Source organism: Amblyomma maculatum, unplaced genomic scaffold, assembly GCF_055883805.1.
Source record: "Amblyomma maculatum isolate TAMU_Amacu unplaced genomic scaffold, ASM5588380v1 scaffold_42, whole genome shotgun sequence".
In the NCBI taxonomy this organism is placed as follows: Eukaryota; Metazoa; Arthropoda; class Arachnida; order Ixodida; family Ixodidae; genus Amblyomma; species Amblyomma maculatum.
In genome coordinates this window covers 186696-205970 of record NW_028146767.1, presented here as the reverse complement: position 1 = coordinate 205970, position 19275 = coordinate 186696, and the positions used below count along the sequence as shown (strand labels likewise).

The window sequence follows — 19275 nt, the reverse complement described above, 5'->3', positions numbered from 1 at the left end:
GGCACTGTCACACTTCTCGGCGTTCCCCTAGACCGCGCCATAAGCAAACGGGAGAGGAAGTTAAAGATGAAAGGGAGAAAGTGGTGCAGTGTCTCTGGCTATGACATCGTGTATCGCACGGAAGCCTTTGCGTTTTGCCTCTATCGAAACGCGACCGCTGCGTCCAGGTTCAAAACCGGAAGCTCAAAATTCATCATAAGTGACAGTAAGACTGCAATTCAAATTTTGAACAGGCAGGATTTCGCCGTAGGCGGCAAAGCTCCTTAACAAACAAGATCTGAACAGGAAACTTCAGGTTCTCTGAACACCCGCGCACAGTGCCGCCCCTGCCAAGGAGGTGGCCGAAGAGCTAGCTCGAGTACCCTACTTCCGGCCACCTGTGAGACCTCCGATGACTGGGGTAATGAGGAACAATTGTTAAATTATAAAAATCATCAATAATCATCGATTGGCACGTAGGCTGATGCCGCCGCCCAACCCATAATTGAGTAAGAAAGAAGCTGCTGCTTGGCGGGGTTTGCAAAAGATTCATATACGGTGTCCGTATATGAATCCAGCCATTGCGTACTGTATATAACCCGAGATAAGAGAGCATGACAGGTTTATTCATTGTGGGAATGCCCCAGATCATTGGAATGGCCACACTCTCCTGGGTGGGAAAAATATGCCTAGTGGAGAGAACTGGGCGGTCCTGATTTGATGCCCGGACCCTGTACTCCAGCGGAACATTGACTACCAGGCGGAAGAGACTGCTAGAGGTCAAGGCGCGCAAGCTAGCTTATAAAGCTGTGGCCTCTGTCTCCCGGGCCTGTGTGTCGGCGGCGGGGTAATCGACGTTTTCCGGTGGCGGTTTTTTCAATGAATGAATCAATCAAGCAATCCACTTCAGTGGCCGAGTGTCTTAACCACTGAGCTACCACGCGGGTATTTCCGGGCTCGGTGTTCTCGCAATTTAGGAGGAAAGCCCTTCTTGTGACGTCCACAGGAGGTGTCCGCCAGCTCATGCAGATCCACAGGCAATTCAAAACAAGTCGGGTAACAAACCAGAGCAGAATCCACTTCTATAGTGAATTGGATTATCCATAACTACATGAACAGTCTATCATCCAATCCGTTAGGTCATAAATCAGTCACGAAAAGAGCCCATGCTCCAATCCATTAGTGCATTATCCAATCCAAAGCAAATACAGTATATACATTCTTCTTTAGAAAAAGCACCCTCTACAGGGAATCGAACTCCAATCTCTCCAATCACCAGCCGCATGTGCTAACAATGCCAAGTCGGGCGTTCTCTTTATTGTTTTTTCACGAGGGACAAAGGACATAAAACGTATCAGGAACACTTTCACTAACACTGCGTATTATAATTTTTTCATCTTACGAGCTCATCAAGATTTATCCATGTAGGCTGCCATGTGGCGCCCGAAATTCTTCCCTCAGGTCTTCGACACCCTGAATAAATTACTCACGCACACGAATTGTGTTCATGTTTTCCATAACCTATGGGGGGCAAGAAGAGGAATAGTGTAAGATGGGAATTCTTGTTTTCCTACAGTAAAAAAGGTATGTCATGGGGATTCAATGGTATATCTTGTTTGATGTCCTTTTAAGTACAACCCAAAAGATAATTGCTTTCTAGAAGTATAAAAGCACGTGATCCATGGTATCAGGTTGATTACACAAAGAGCAGTTTGCCGCCCAAGGGTAAGCCATGGATTCATAATGTAACCACGTTTTAACTGGCAGTACACCTATGTAAAAAATAAATGTATTCGCAGATGGCTGTATTGGTTTTCTTTTATTAGTTCTGAGCACATCGCTCTTGGGCCACCAGAGCTTGAGAACCGGTAAATGGTACAGGGATCATTATTTCTACTAAATTTTGTGCAGTTTTTTTAATGTCATTGATGAGATACACCATAGAATCTTGTGCCTGCAGCATCCTGCACAACGGCACAGTTCACGCAAATAATTTCTTAAGAAACCGCGCATTTCATCTACCAATAACACAATAAATCCTGGAAAGAATGTACATAAGCTAACTTGCGTACTTTCCGAAGAAAATAAGTTTCTGAGCGCGAAGAACCATAAACAAATAATTGCGTAAGACCAGGACCATCTTTATGGGGAAAACGAGCTTGCACAGTTGGACATTATGTTGATGCCAAAATAAATACAGCGACGACATGGTGTATAAGTTCAATATTTATACGCGATGCGCACAACATGCACCTTCACGAAATACCATATCCTGGAAACGAGGAATAGGTTACACGCAATTGCGCTCGAGGACATCGACAATTGCCGCAAATCGTATTTTCTTTTACTTTGCTACTCGTTCTTTCCAGTTTGGATCCAGACTGGTACAAGAGTCCAGTGGAAATGCCGAAGGCATGTACTTGGTTCCGTGGACCACCGAAGCTGGCAGTAGTAATTGGCGTCTCATGCCGGTCGGCATGCAGAACACATAAACCCTTGCTCTATTTTCGCAAGTGCCCCCGTGCACTTGGGAAACTTTTCGACTGTTGCAGTGGCCTCCCAAAGCCTTCCGATTTCAGCAAGAAGCAGCGACGTCGTGAACGTAAGCCATATTTTCACGTGGGCAGAGGTCGAATAACCCAGATGTAAGCAGGCCGGCGGTCTGATAACAAAAGCCGTTTATTCATGGGAAGGAGCGATATAAGTACACTTGGAATGGGTGACGTAGACGTCACGTGTTAGCAGTCGGGGCGCTATCAGGATGACAGCGTGATATGGCCACATCTCCCCTTTAACGATGAGAAAGTGCAGAAGTTTCATCGGGCAACGGGTATCGACAGGGTTCCCGACGCAATCTCGTGCTCCTGCGTAACTGCTGTTGTCCAGGCTGGAGGTCGGCTTCTGATGGCCCCTGCGAGTTTGGTTCTGGTTCCGGTTGGGGTGCTGCCTCCCGTAGGTACTCTCTTGTGCGATGGATTTCACGGCCGTCTTCAGTCTTCACAATCGTAGTCCTTGGCGTTGTGGCTGGCTTTAGAACAATAGCTGGAGACCAGGGCCCGCAATCTTAAGACTGTCTTAGCTAAGTCTAGACTTAACTGGAGTCTAAAGAATAGGCCACTAGCATGGCCGCTTAAGACTGGAGTCAAGACTGGGCTTCAGTCCTGACTTTAATAAGTCGCTTGTATGATTACGACTATAGTGCTGTCTTGGTTAAGACACAAGGACGCCAGGTGTCTATGTAGAGAAATTAGGGAAATACAGCGATGCGCTGGCACTGTCCCTGCTATAAGGTGTACACATTCCGTCAATTTTGCGTTGTGTAAAACCCGTGCCATTGCTTGTTGCGGCTTAAGATTGTGTTACGAGGAAAAATGCCTCAAGTGGTTGCTGAGGCCGTTCTGGGAAGCCACTCTGGTGAACATGAACATGAACCCGAAGCGTTCGACGTTTGGAACACGAGCCGTCTTAAATAAGCTTGGTCTTTTTAAAGACACCATTTAAGTCTGGACTTAGCTCGGGCTTTATCGTGCAAGCCGGTCCAGGTTCTCTGAAGAGTGTCGTACGTCATTACGCGTTGTCGCGGCGTCAGCGGGGAAAGTTCCCTGGAGCTGCGGTTGTAGTGGATCTTTTGCCGACGCCGGATCACTTGGAGACGGTCGTGAACATCCTTGCTGGGTATGACCTCCGGCTCCAGGTGAGTTGTTGGTACTGGCAGGAGGGTCTGGGTCTGCCGCCCCATGAGCTTCTGCACCGGAGACTTGAGAACCGGGTCCTTGGAGGTATTACGCCACTCAAGCAGAGCAATTTCAAAATCTGGTGTGCGAAAGGAGCACTTCTTGAGCAGTTTCTTAACCTCCTTAACAACTCTTTCCGCCATTCCATTAGAACGGGGGTGATATGGACTTGACGTGACATGGATAATGTCTAGTTTTCTTAAGAAATTTTTGAAATCTGAGCTACTGAAGGGGCTCCGTTGTCACTATACAATTTCTGTGGCAGCCTATGCACCGAAAAGCTTGTGCACACCAAGTCTTGAGCGCATGAGACGTGGTGTGGCGAAACTCTCGTCAACCATGACGGCGAACTCCCGGCCGCCATAATGAAACCGATCCACGCCTACGGGCTCCCATGGCAGGGTCGGAACATCATGGCTCAAAAGGGGCATTTTCTGGTTTCCTGCCTGGTGCATTTGGCATACCTTGCAGGTCTTGCAAAATTGTTTAATATCTGCGGACATATTTGGACAAAACATGACACTGCTGGCCCTCGCTTTCATCTTATCGGCTCCAGCATGCGCTGTGTGAAGGAGCTGCATGATCTCTGCTCGTTTCGATTTCGGTATAATTACCTTGTTGCTTCGGAAGACTAGCCCATCTTGTTCGTGCACTTCTTCCCTGTAGGTCCAGTATGGCCTTCCCGGCTCTGAGACTCCCTGCTTGTGGTTCGGCCACGCAGTCTCTGCGTATTCACGAATGATGATAAGGTGCCGGATCCTCGTTTGTAGCATCCCGCAAGGTTTTCAAGCGGTGTTCCGACGTTGAAACGTAGTCAAGCACATTCACTTGAAGCGGCTCGGTTTCTTCTTGCAGTGCCTTTTTATTAAGAAACCTTGATAACGCGTCCGCAAGGAATAGCTCTCTACCCGGTTTGTATTGCAAAGTTATTGCGTAACGCTGCAAGCTGAGGCGCATTCGCTGCAAACGAAGCGGGCACTGATGCAGGAGCTTGGTGAAGATCGGTATCAAAGGCCGGTAATCTGTTTGGACGATGACGTCTGCTTGGCCGAAAATGTAATCATTGAACTTCGTGCACCCATGTACTATCGCAAGCGTTTCTTTTTCAATGTGCGCATAACGCTGTTGCGCTTCTGTTAGTGATCTGGACGAAAAGGCTACGGGATGTTCGTCTTGCATCAAAACAGCCCCTACACCGGACTGGCTAGCATCGACTGAAAGCGTGACTGCCTTCTTCGGGTCGAAGTAGGAAAGAACCGGCGCTGTTATCAGTGCCTGGCGCAGTGCATCAAAACTGGCCTGTTTTTCTGCCCAAACACATGCGTTATCTTTTCGCAGTAGTTCCCTCCGCGGTTCCGTCTGGACCGACATGTTTGGAATGAAACGCTCTACATAGTTCATTGTGCAGAGAAAAATTTGCAGTTGCTACTGGTTTTAGGCTCGGGTATTTCTAGAATGGTGCTGGATACGCTCCGGGTCAATGCGAAGGCCTTGGGTAGTCAGGATGTGTCCCAAGTAGCGAACCTCCGTCTGCAGGAAGGTGCGTTTTTTAAGGTTAAGTCGCAGATTGTACTCACGGCAGCGTGTCAGCAACAGTGTCAGGTTGCAGCCATGCTCATCTTTATTCGTGCCCCAGAGTAGTATATCATCCATTACAACTGCTACACCGCGTAGACCGTCTAACAAGCGATGCATTGAAGCTTCAAAATTTCTGGGGCTGCCGATATTCCAAAGGGCATTCGGAGGAAGCGATATAGCTCACGTATGGCGTGTTGATAGTGCAGATTTTTGAACTTGCTTCCGTTAGCTTAATCTGCCAAAATCCGGATGCTGCATCAAGCGCAGAAAAAAATCTTGCTTCAGACAGCCGCGGAACTATGTCCTCTAAAGTTGGCATGGGGTAATTTTCTCGAAGCAACTGTTTGTTCAGAGCGGTTGGATCGAGGCAGATACGCACTTTATCTTTTTTCACCACGGTCACCATGTGACTAGACCATTCGGTTTGTTCAGTCACCTTTGTAATGATGCCCAGCTGCTCTATGCGCTGCAGTTCTGCCAGAACATTGTCTTGCAGTGCCACGGGGACCCTCCTAGGAGGCACGACGGTTCCCGCGCTGCCGGGTTTCAGCTTCATCGAGTACTCCACGCCCTTCAGTTGTCCTAGCTCACTGAAAACATCTGCGAAAGGTTAGGCTGGGGGATATAGTTCTTCACTGGCGACTGCCTGTGTGGGGTATATGAACCCCAGGCGTTCTGCAACTGCCCCGCTGAGCGTGATTGTAACATCGTGCGGAACGACAGAAAATTGTTCTTCGCATTTTTTGTCGTTAGCGTGAAGCATAAGCTTGATTTTTGCCTGTGCTGTGGTCTTGTGACAAACAATGTTGTTAGAGTCACCTTACAGGCTTCCTTTGGCTTAGCAGGTAATCTTTCCAGCTCGTTTTTGGAGATAACGCAAGCTGGCTCCGGTGTCCAGTTTGCACGTGAAAGTTTGGCTTTCAATTTAAACCGCTGCTGTCCATTTATCAACTTCAAGCGAGTTTATCGCTAGTGCCGCACGAAAAAAATCGTCCGTCTCGGCCCGTACCTCTCGCAGCTCTTTTCCTTGACGGCTTGCGTTATGCGTGGCACAAACTGATTTGCAAACCTGGGCAAAATGGTTCTGCGCCCCGCACTTCCTGCAATTCTTTCCTCTCGCTGGACAATTTCCATCAGGATGCGTCCAGTAGCCGCACTAACTCCACAGCTTCCTTCCTGTCGCAACCGAGTTCACTATCGCACTGTGCGGTCCGCCCGTTGCTGCGCTTACCTCTTGGAAGGGCTGCTGCCCTTCTTCAATGCGGCAAATATCTACCGTTTTTTGCTAACAGTTTCTGCTACAAACGTTTGTCTCGGACACCTAGAACGATACGGCTACGTAGCATGCGGTCTTCTAGAAGTCCAAATTCACAGTTCTTGGCTAAAATTTTCAACTCGATTAACCAGTCATTATATGATTCGCCTTTCTGGTTCCTCGAACCAAAGCGGTATTCGTGGAGGGTTAAGATGTTTGCTGGCCTGTAGTAGTCCTCGAATTTCTTGATCAAAATTTTGACGTCATTTCTGTCCTCGTCCGCCTCAAACTTGAAGGTGCTGAATGCTTTCCTGCCTTCTTCGCCTATGCTCACGAGAAATGTTGCTGCCTGCACATCGGTTGGCTGCTTGGTCAATTGAGTAGCAGCGGCAAAGAGTTCTAACTCACTCTTCCATGTTCTCCAACCAAGCCAGGCGTCGTCTGACGTATCCAGGGGTTTCGGCACCGGCAGGAGAGTCGATGGCGCTGGCAGCGTCGTAGGCGGGGACGGTGTCGTCGACATCTCAACTGGGCACCGCTGCCACCATGTAAGCAGGCCGGCGGTCCGGTAAAAAAAAAAAACGTTTATTCATGGGAAGGAGCGATATAAGTACACTTGGAATGGGTGACGTAGACGTCACGTGTTAGTAGTCGGGGCGTTATCGTGATATGGCCACAACAGAAGCCCGTTATTCGATCAGAATTCATAATAGCCAAATACACAGGCTTGAGGTAGAGAGAAATACAATATGAGCGACAATGGACATCCCTGCCTCACTGAGAATTGCACATAGAGGGTTTCAGTGATGTCTCAATTAACAATGATAGGCACTGGACAATACGCGTATGCCATTTGAACTCCCTCGATTATTACGCTACCCGCATTAGTATGATCCAGCAAGGTGAAAAAGTATCGGCACGAATGCCTTTGCAAGGTAGTATTGCAGCATTGTCACCTTGTCAAGCAGTGCTCGGCAGCCTTCAAGTACGCTTCGAGCTATCTTTATATCATTCGTAATGCTCCGAACCTTGATGCCACAAGTTGATGGCTACCTATTATCAACCGTTTACGGGCCTGCATTCGTTTTCCCAGGACCTTCAAGAATCATCATCATCACCATCAGCCTGATTATACCCACTGCAGGGTGAAGGCCTCTCCCATATTTCCCCACTTAACCCGGTTCTGTGCTAGCTGCATCCACTTGACCCCTGCGAACTTCTTAATCTCATCCGCCCACCTAACTTTCTGCCACCCCCTGCTACTCTTTCCTTCGCTTGGAATCCAGTTTGTTACCCTCAGCGACCATCGGTTATGCTCTCTTCGCACTACATGTCCTGGCCATGTCCAGTTCCTCTTCTCAATTTCCACTAGAAGGTCGGTAACTTGAGTTATTTCTCTGACCCACTCTGCACGCTTTCTATCTCCTAATGTTACCCCTACCATTTTGCGTTCCATAGCCCCCTGGGTTGTCCTCAACTTAAGTAGAACTCTCTTGGTTAGCCTCCACGTTTCACCCCATAGGTGAGCACAGGCAAGATGCAACTGTTGTATACTTTCCTCTTGAGCGATACCGGTAAGCTGCTAGTCATAATCTGCGAGCGCTTGCCAAATGCGCTCAATCCCAATCTTATTCTTCTTGTTATTTCCTTTTCATGGTCCGGATATGCGGTTATTACCTGTCCTAAGTACACATATTTGCCTACTACTTCCAGTATTTCGCTACCTAATGTAAACTGCTGTTCCTTCCCGAGGCTGTTGAACATTACCTTAGTCTTCTGCATATAGATTTTCAAGACTACCTTTCTACTTTTTGTGTCTAGGTCATCGATCATTATTTGCAGTTCATCCCCCGAATTGCTTAGCAAGGCAATGTCATCAGCAAATCTCAGATTACTGAGGTATTCTCCATATACCCTTATCTCTAACTGCTCGTCTCTAAATAATTCATCTAAACAAGCTGTGAATAGTACTGGGGAGATTGTGTCTCCTTGCCTAGCACCTTTCTTTATGGGAATTTTGTTACTTTCTTTATAATACCTTATAGTCAATGCTGATGAGGCGTATCGGCTATAACAGTCAACCAACAGAGATTTCCTGTGTTGTCAATTTTGATATCAATGCAATATATATAAAGTTGTTAAAGACAATGCTGTTTGGTTTTTCTCTTGAGCTTCTCGAAGAACTTTCAATAAAATCTGAACTATGAAATGTTGCTGATGTGTTAAAGCTGGCTTGAAATGTTCGTGAACTGCTGGTCTTAAACCATGCAGTTCGGGCGCTTTGCCTGAAGGCAGTTTCTGTACAGCATTCTCTAATTCTTTAGGAGAGATTGACTGTTCAAGATGAGCGTTTGCATCGTCGTCGATATTTGACATGAAGGACAATAATTCGCTACCAAAACCACCCTAAGCCCTTGGCATGTGATGCACTAAGCCGCTGAACACGATAGTGACGTCACACTTGATAACGCTGCTGTCGCTGACCACCTCGTGTCTGTTCCGTACCTGGCGTATTTATTTTTGGACTGCATGATACTGTTTCTGATCGCTTAATACTCGCTTTAAATGGCGATTCCCCGATCCACAATTTGTATCGCCTTCGCAGACAACCACTGCTCTGTATTGTTTATAACTACGGCTTGTTTAAAAGCACTTTGGAATCCTTCATTCTTTTATAGAATGTTAAGGTTGGTTACTTCTGCACTGGTAAGCAACTCGAGTTGCTCACTCAGCGGTATTCATTTTTGTTTTTCTTCACACTTTATAATGCTACCTGATTCAACTTCTTTAATTTTGCCCAACTCCTGAAGTTTGTCCCATTGTACAGCGCAATCTCGCGATCGCGCTGTGGTCAGCTTTTCTAACGCTTTTCCCGCTGCGATGACGGAACCCTCTTGCTGCCACAATTTTGCATTGAATTTTCTCAAGTCGCAATTAAACCATTTTTTTTGGAGGAAGTGTTGCCAAATATTGCAGACACTAGACAATGGTCGCTGAACTGCACCGGTTTGACTTCGTACGAAGTACACAAAGGGACAATCAGTAGACGCATATATCCGGTCCAGCTGAGTTTGGCTGTTTTTTTTTTTAGAGTGTGTGTATAGGACACACGCCATTTGTGCGAACTCTGCCTATATCTTCTAAATTTTGTTAATGAACCACAGCATTCAAGAATCCAGCACTATTGGCGCGTAAAGGTGAGAGCCTGACCCGATCGACAGCCCTGCATACACAGTTCATATCCTCTAAGAACAGGACAATCTTGTCGTATTTCAAAAACATCTCAAGCCAGTAAGAAAAGGATTGGCGTTCTTGTTTTACATTCGGCGCATAGACACAAATGACTAGAAAAGATAGGTCACAATACAAGAAATGGGCGACCAGAAGGTTACCCCTTTCACAAGAAAGTAGCAAATGCGCTGTTATACCTTATTGTTTTATTAAAATTAGGATAGCCCAATAATGCTCAACAGAATTGCACACACAAACGTCACAGTACGCACGAAAAGCGAACACTTGTCTATTTGTCGCTTCCGGCATTTCAGCATTTGTTTCCTGAACCGCTCCTATCCGTAGGTAATTCTCAGAGAGTAGCCGGCTGAGTTAATATTGTCGCCTTCGCACTTCGAGGCAGGAGAGAAACATCTCTTCTTTTTCCTTGCCTAGCGTTCCTGCAGTCTTTATGACAACGTATGGGCACAAGAACAATGGCTTTCCCCCTGTCTCCAGGAGGGAATGTAGACTGTTGCGCTGCCTCGAACACCCCAGTACGTCATCTGCCGGTAGCTCTGAAGACTAAGCGGCTCAAGGAGCACGCGCTGTGTCTCCGAGTGGAACTATTGACTTCAAATTCGTCACCGAAAAAGATGCTGTCCAGCTGTACGTCATAAGCACGGCTCTGCCAAGTAAACACTACAACAGAAGTATCCCCAAAGACATTCATGTTGTCAATTAACATTGTTAAGGGCCTCCTAGAGAGAGAGAGAAAGAGAGAGAAGGCAGAGAGGTTAACCAGGAAAAATTCCGGTTTGCTACCCTGCACTGGGGAAGGGGAATAAAGAGTTTCAAGGAGAAAGATAGAAGAGAATGATAGGAAAGATAAGGCGGCGAGGAGCACAGTCACAGTTTCTCAATCAAGTTTGTGTCTCTCATAAAACACATAAGTGCTAAGGGCCTGCGGCACTGTACGGTACCCGGTACGGCGTGCACTGCGGCAGTCGTACTGGGTAAAAATGGGGTAGTTGTCATATGACTACATAGGACTAGTCACTAGGATGACAGACATAACGTGAAGGCATGAAGCGCAGCTCCACCTCGACAGAATGCAACGAAGGAAAAAATGAGCTTCGATGAGTCTTTCCGAACGATGGATGAAGTCCGGTGTGTGGACAGAGATCATTGCACGGAGAGAACGGCCAGGCAAAGGGTGATGGAGAAAATTTCTGTCAAGCGGATACAGATGATAGGATGCAAATATAAAGGTGATTAATGCAGGACACGTTGAACCGACTGACCGCTGTCAGCTGCAGGGGGTCGGAGGCATACCTTGCCTGGTCTCACGCGCAGATGAAGCTTGTAGCGCTAGTTTAATTTCTGGAGAGCGAGGGCCGTTTTGTTTTACATTTGATTTGCTTTGGTGGGTAAGGTATAACGTCCTGAAGCGACTCACGCTATGAGACGTCGTATTGGAGGATGGCAGAAATGTCTACCAACTGGTGTTCTTTAACGCACACTAACAACATACAGCACGCGAACGCCACTCCGTTTCAACTCCATCTAAATACGGCCGCTAGCCGGAGGTATAGAATCCGGGTAGTCCGGCACAGTTGTCGGGCATCTTAACCACTACATCACGGCCGCAGAGTGGTGCGCCGAAAGAGGATCACGGACATCAGCCGCGCACAGTTGTTGTGGGAGATGTGATGCGTTCCAAGAAGTCGCGCATTACAGTGGCGGTGGAGGTGTTAAGTGCGCGGTTGTACGGCCTGATCGCAGGCAAGGCAAACGGTCGAAACGACGGTTACATGTGTGCGTATGTTAATTTAAGTTTTTATACGTGCGCGAAAACCCGTGGAAAACACCTCCTCTCTCTGAACGGTTCCAACTTGTGAGGAGCTCTGCTGGTAGGCGACGTACGGACGGCCAGAAGAAGAATAATGTCGGCGGCAGAAAAGCTCCGCTCCAGAATGGACACCCAATCCTGTAACAACCATCCCACAGGTCATTCGAGCGAGTCATTTTCTGAGATTTTGAAGTACGCTGGCAGTCAAGGGTTGTAATGGTGGTTTCAGACGTTGCATCTACCACGAACAGCTGCGCGAATCAACTGAGGAAGGGGGTGCCCCAGGGGCCTGGCGAGGACTACTTCGAGGGAGAGAGCGACCTTGAAGCAAGCCGAAGCCGATGGACGCAAGAAAAGGAGCGACTGGTTTTGGGTGCCGATAACAGAGGCCGCACCTTGACAGAGAAGTTGTACTGCAGTTTTTATAAAGCTGTAAATAAATTCTGCACTCTGTAATTAGAGTAGTGCAGGTTGTTCAGGAGTAAAGCAAAAATTTGGAGAGTACAAAGGAAAAGCATCATTTGTAGTTTAGCTGCCTTAGATGAAAAAATAGCGCTGGTAAAATGCTTCCACTGCTCTCAATTTTACGGCGCAAAAACTACTAAGACCAAAAATCTGTCAAGTGCATTTTCGCAAATAACCAGAGTGCATGAATCCACTATCACTGCAGCGACTGAGTCTTCAATACATTAGCCATAGAGGCAGTAAGACTAATAGCTAGGAGTCTTCGTAAATGTTCGCTGCGAAACCGTCCACAACTTGCACGATGAGGAAAAGAAAAAAGACGTAATGGATGTTCTATGCATCAAAATACTCTTTAACAGTCAGGCCTGACGTGTTTTCTTTTAAACCTCCTCTCATTTGTCCCAAAAAATGTAGAGACAAAGAATTACTTTTCTTTCCAAAGAGGAAATACGCGGGGAAGACGTCGCGCTTTTCTTATTTCCTCGTCTTTTCTAGCGTAAAGCTACGTTACTCGCGTCAGAGCCGAGTTTCGCGTGAGTGTGCGTCGCCAGTTATGTGCACGCGCGAGAGCCACCAAATTCGAAGCGGCCAATCAGAATATTTATGTCCAATCACCAAATAATGGACACTTAAACCATAAATTATGAGCCTTATCTTACAGCGGGGAATCGAACCTGCCTTCCTTGCATCCCTTGTCCAAGCTTCACCACTGCGCCACGCCCGGGATTATATTTTTATCCGAAGCATATTGATAGAGGTAAACCACAGCCCTTCGTGACGGTTACACGCCGTGAAAAGGATGTAGAATGCTACGTCACACCACGTGATACGCTGACGTCACGACAGAGGAGAGACGGGGGTCCAGCTCGCGCCGTCGGCTGCGGTTGCACGCCGTGCGGACCAGGTGATACGGTGACGTCACACCACGTGATACGCTGACGTCACGACAGAGGAGAGACGGGGGATCGGCTCGTGCCATCGGCTGCGGTTGCACGCCCTGCGGACCACGTGGTATGTTGAAGTCACACCACGTGATACGCTTACGTCACGACAGAGGAGAGACGGGGACCGGCTCGCGCCGTCGGCTGCGGTTGCACGCTATGCGGACCACGTGGTATAGCCAAGGAAAGAAAGTTTAGCCAAGTGTAACCATGGAAATCCGAGTTGATTAATCAATATGCTTCGCATCTGACCAGGCTTAACCAAGCTAAGCCTCAGCCATTTTTTATTGATTGCCTAGCTTTGGTACACTGCATACAACGAAATGAAACTCCGATCGAAACATTACCTGCTCTAATTTATTTTTGAGAGAGTATACAGCCGTTTATTGGCATTCAAAAAGTGGCTGCAGAACCTCCCGAATGGCTCTCAAGGGTAGAGTCTTTGTTGTCGCTGCGGGAGTTTTAAAGCGACGAGGCCAGTCTAACACTGGCTGATCATGACATTCATTCATTCATTCATTCATGTGCGCGCGCCCCGGATCGTGAGTGAGTGAGAGAGTGAATAAACTTTATTGTCCGACAGAAAAAGCGCTTTCCTTTCCCAGATCCTCCCCTCGAAGTCTTTGGGGCCGGTGAGAATCCGCTTCAAATTCTGGCCAAAATCCCCTGGATCTCGGCGGCCTCTTCAGCCAGTCAAACAGTTAGTAGCTGGTGTTCCGGGGTTGCGCTTTCAGGCAAAGTATCTCAGGCTTCTCTACTCTCAGTTTTGTTTGTCCTGCCTGGAGAATGCAAACACTCCCATGTTATAGGGTTCAGGCTGCCCGTCTGGCCGCAAAACCTGCAGCTGTCATTTCAAAATCTGGAAACGCTCTTCATAATTCCCTTTTTCTACAGTGAGAATGATAGCGAGGTTCTGCGAGTGACAGATACTGTGCCTTTCGTTTCCTGTAGAAAAATTATAGAACGCCGGTCAACTTTAATGCGATCAAGGAAATGCTGGTTGTGTTAGACAAGGGGCGTGCGATGTACCATCGCGACAAAGCGCTTACCCAAGGCGGCCGCTATAGAGGCCCGGAAGACTGAAACTTCCCAGAGCGCACTGCCGTGGGTGCTTATGCTTTACGCTACGTATATACAAGCATAGCAGATCTAATCCACTGCCAATTTTTTAAATCTTATCTGCATGATTTGAACGGTGCTGATTCGGCACTATCAGCCGTTGAAATTGTGTGCTCTTATTCATGCTTCTCTACTACTCTACGTCTCAATTTACTTGTTCAGGGCAGACGCCATCCGCCTCAGTTTCGCTGGTGGTGAAAATGAACTCAGCGTTCTCTACGAAAACACGTACGCTAAAGATATCGCGGTGCACAAAAAGCGAGCGCTGCCTTGCGGACACGTTTATTGAGAACATCTAACCTAAACGATTAAACAAAGCAAGACAGAGACGACACTCTACCTCTGCACTCTCCGCAGCATTCCCGTGCACAAAATTGCGCTATTAAACAAAGCAAGACAGAGACGACACTCTACCTCTGCACTCTCCACAGCATTCCCGTGCACAAAATTGCGCTATCTCGAGCAACGATTCATATAATATAGACCCAGTCTGCTTAGTTTACAAACGCAGATGGAGACTCCAGGAGGATTGCCCCCCCCCCCCTCATTATAAAACAAATATTAAGGGTCCTTTCGTTAAGGGCGAAAAAACTAAATCACATCACTTTGTACGTATGGATTCATTCTTTTCTTTCGGTCTTATACTACGAAAAATTCTTTTTGAGCGAATACTTTTTCAAAAATTCCTTTTGAGCAAATAATTTCATTCAGGAACCATTGGTGTACCTTCAAAAGCACAGTTTGTCATTGTCCCTTAAAGTAGTCCTCCACTACGGCTGCGCTTTCTCTCTTTCCACTTTCACTCCAACATTCCTCCCTCCCTTTACGGCGCGGTTGAGATGTCCACAGAAAACAAGTGAGACAATTACCGCGCCTTTCCCTTCCTATAAATCAATCATTTTTCCTTTCTTACGCGAGCAGTCGATGTGACTGGGCAATCAATTCACATCAGCGCCTTACTTTGGCTGTAACAGTCAGCGTGCGCAGTTCATAGATCCGAATAGTACTCCCTTTTTGTTAACATCTCCAACTTGTAAGGGAGAATGAGCATAAGACAATTAGAAAGTCTTAGAAACACCAAGACGCGTTCATTTCGAGCTATTGGTTTTTAAACCTGTCCAACACAACGCGCATCTAAAGGCTTTGTTATTTTGCTACTTCTCGAGAGTAGTGGTTTAAAATAAGCAATCATGCAATTTTAAATCACATCGTTGGCGCAAACGAATGGTACCATGCTGCAAATTATGGATTTGAATCTACAGCTGCAAAAACGGAGAGGCACAAATCTCTAGCGCTCCGCTCCTGTGGATTAGTGCTGAATGCAGTCGAATACTATACCGAAGGATGCAGGATCTTGGCCACGACAGCCGGTTTTCGGGGCAGATGAAAAGCAAGGCGCCCGAGTACTGCGCAATACCACAGCTTGTTGAACTATACGGTGGTCGACATTCCTGGAATTTTCAAATACGAGGTCTCTCAATTGTTTAGTCGCTTTGGGACCTTAAATTCAATAAACCTAATCGCCTTAAATAATTTCCAGTCAAGGTCTGCAAGCCTAGAAGTATACTTCTTGAAATTTTTCGTCTTGTATTCTGTTCCAAAGGTGCACTGAAGATGTTAATTAGGTATCCTTCATCCCACTGAATACCTAAAATACCCATTGCATGAGGAGCTAAATATAGCGGAGCATGCTGAAGTGAACTTAAAGAAAGCAACATTAAGCTGTAATAATGCGTATATTGGCTTCAGCATGTGAATCCCCGCTTAAGCGATGTCACCCAATTCTTGAATAATAATAATAATAATAATAATAATGCCGCGAAACCTTCAAAACAGTATTTGTTGCTTTTTAACAGCCGCCGGCATACAGGCTTATCACTCTGATTCTGGACCGCGTATCAGTTCCGTAATCTTTGTTTGTTAATGCTCGATGTCGCCAGTCACACCTTTATCAGTTTTGTTGTAGCGCAAGATGCACCGATATCTGTCTCGAAGGTTCCGGCCACTCGGGTGTCTTTCCACAATGTTCCAGCCTGTGCTGGTAGCTGTTTGCGACGTTATCTAGATTGTTCTGTGCAGCCTTTAAATTTAGCGTTGCCGAGTGTGACAAGCATTCTTTGTCCGACGACCCACGCGCGCGTTTGTTGCTATCGCCGCCGCCGAGTTGCTTAGTTCTTTTGCGGGCGCAAGTCAGCCCAAATAAAGAGTTTCTTTAGTGCAATCATCGACCCCTTCATTTGTGTCGTCGACCTCGTCACCACTACGTGACATCTGGTGGAGGTGCTGCCTTTGATCCTTCAAGCGAAGACCCAAGCCGTGTTTCTGTCGTCCTGGAAGACCAGCCTACAGGTCACCGAGCCAGCCGCCGACTTCAAGGCCTACAACCGGAACACGGTCTGCTGCCTGACCCCGTTCGATCTCGGAAGGCATCGATGCTGACAATGGCCCAGCCTAGAGCACCGGTTGTTTTCGTCCAACCCCGTGAACCCCCCTGCTTCCATGGACTACCGGATGAAGGTGCGGGAGATTGGATGGACCTTTTCGACCGTGTGGCAGATTTCAACGGCTGGAACGACGCTGCGAAACTTAGGCAGGTCTAATTTGTTCTTCAAGGACATGTCTGAATTTGTTTTGAAATTCACGAGACTTCTTTCAAGGATTGGGAGATATTCAAAGCACAGTTCTTGATGGCCTTTACAAGTTCTGTCCGAAAAGAAAGAGCTCAGGCTCTCCTCCAATCAAGAATCCAACTACCAAACGAGCCCGTCCTGGCCTACGTAGAGGAGATGAAACGCCTGTTTCGCCGCGCCGACCCTAACATGACCGAAGGTGACAGAGTGAAATTCCTAATGCGAGGCGTTAAAGAGTCGCTTTTTACGGGGCTTGTCCGGAACGCGCCGAGAACTGTGCAAGAATTTGAAAGTGAAGCATCGACCATCGAGAAGACGTTGACCACACGGATGCGCCACTACGAGAGACCACTTCAGCCGGACTGCTCAATCCACTACCCCAGCGCATCTAGAAGCGGAGAAAACCTTCGGGACCTCATCCGTGAGATCGTGCGAGAGTAACTCCGCCGACTGATGCCATCATCGCAACAACCGCAGGTGGCGACGCTCGCGGACGTCGTCCGTGAAGAAGTCCAGCAGGCGCTGGGCGTTCCTCAAGCGACGGCTGCGACTGTTCCAGCACAAGAGGCAACAGCGATGAACTACGCTGGTGCATTACGTTGCCCTCCGCCCCGACGTGATGATTTTCCGAGCCCTCGCCGCTACCGTCCTGTTCCTGAAAACCGCCCTTTGGCCCCCGCCCGCCAAGCCCACCAACGACCAACAAGCCCCAGGAAGTGCGATGCATGGAGGACAGCGAACAACCGGCCATTATGCTTCCACTGCGGTGAGGCCGGCCATATTCTGCGGCACTGCCCGTACAGGCGGATCGGCCTCCGTGGTTTCGCTGTCGACGCCCCACGTCCCTGTCCTGGCGAGCGATTACAGGAAATCAACGACTTCCTGCGCAGCGGAGAGCACACGTCGCCAATGCGGCTATCACGCTCCCCATCGCCGTACAATGCCCGATTTGCGTCGCAGGGCCGCGATTACGTGCAAGGACGGTCTCCTAGCCCCTTAGGGGAAACTAAAGGCAGCAACCTTTGGAGGTGAGGTTGCTCAACGGCGAAAAAACGAAGATCCTCCGCCGCCGACGACCACTAACGATGACGCAACCGTTTCATCGCCGCTCCACACGACGACATCGACGACAACACGACCAGAGTGCAAGCAGACACAGCCGCCCAGTGAAGTAACAACGGTATGCCCGCCCATGACCTGAAGAAACGACGGAGCCGAGATCGGATACTAAGACCCACGTGCATTGCGAGGACGCGAACAAGTGACCTTGAAGTTGATATCGACGGTCGCAGAATCACTGCCCTTGTAGACACCGGAGCTGACTATTCAGTCATCAGTGGACCGTTAGCCTCCCATCTCAGAAAAGTTACCACCGCTTGGGATGGCCCGCTCATTCGCACTGCAGGTGGCAACCTGATTACTCCATCGGGATGATGCACTGCAAGAATAACCGTAAATGGGCGTACTTACCCCACCAGCTTGGTGGTCTTGCAGCAGTGCTCCCGCGACGTGATTTTAGGCATGGACTTCCTAAATGAAAATAGGGCTATCATCGACCTCCGATCCAAGCTCATCAAGCTCTCTGCAGACAAAGCCATACCTGCTACGACGACTTCGACGCAACATAGTCGCTCTAAACGTCCTCGACGGAGAATTGACCGTGCCGCCCCGATCAAGCGTCGCCGTCAGCGTAGGTAGCACGGACATCGAAACCGCTGAAGGCACCGTCGAAGGAAATATCCAATTGCTCTTGGAACGAGGTATCGGCATCGCATGATGCATCGCGAAATTCCGGAGAGGACAAGCTCAGGTGCTGGTAACAAACTTCACTGAAGAATACCGGCATCTCAACAAGGGCACGACCATCGCTTTTCTTGACGAATTAGCGGGCCTCAAAGACATATTCGCCCTCCACGACCAACCACTAGAAGACGCACCGGAACCATTTCCGTCTGCCCACATTTGACATCAACCCAGTATTGACCCACAGCAGGAAAAACCAGATTCGCAATCTTCTTCGAAACTACAGGGAGTGCTTCTCGTCATCATCGAAGGTACGACAAACACCACTGGCCAAGCACCGTATTATAACGGACGAACACGACCGACCTCTGCGCCAAAGCCCTTATCGTGTATCGCCGCGAGAACGCCAGGCCAATCGCGATCAAGTTGAGGAAATGCTGCGTGAGGACGTAATCCAGCCATCGAACAGCCCCTGGGCGGCACCAGTCGTTTTGGTCAAGAAGAAAGACAGCACACTTCGCTTCTGCGTTGATTACCGCCGCTTGAATCGCATAACGAAGAAGGATGTCTACCCGCTTCCCCGCATCGACGACACTCTCGACCGGCTCTGCAATGCAAGGTACTTCTCATCGACGGACCTCAATTGCGGACATTGGCAAATTGAGGTCGACGAAAGAGATCGCGAGAAGACCGCATTCATCACACCGGACGATATTTATGAGTTCAAGGTGATGCCATTTGGCCTCTGCTCCGCACCAGCCACGTTTGA

General features: G+C 48.2%; 1 pseudogene; it reads right to left on the bottom strand.

Annotated features, from left to right (window-relative positions):
- Positions 1-3372: 3372 nt before the first annotated feature.
- Positions 3373-19275, bottom strand: part of LOC146170803 (uncharacterized) — a 103845-nt pseudogene continuing 87942 nt past the window's right edge.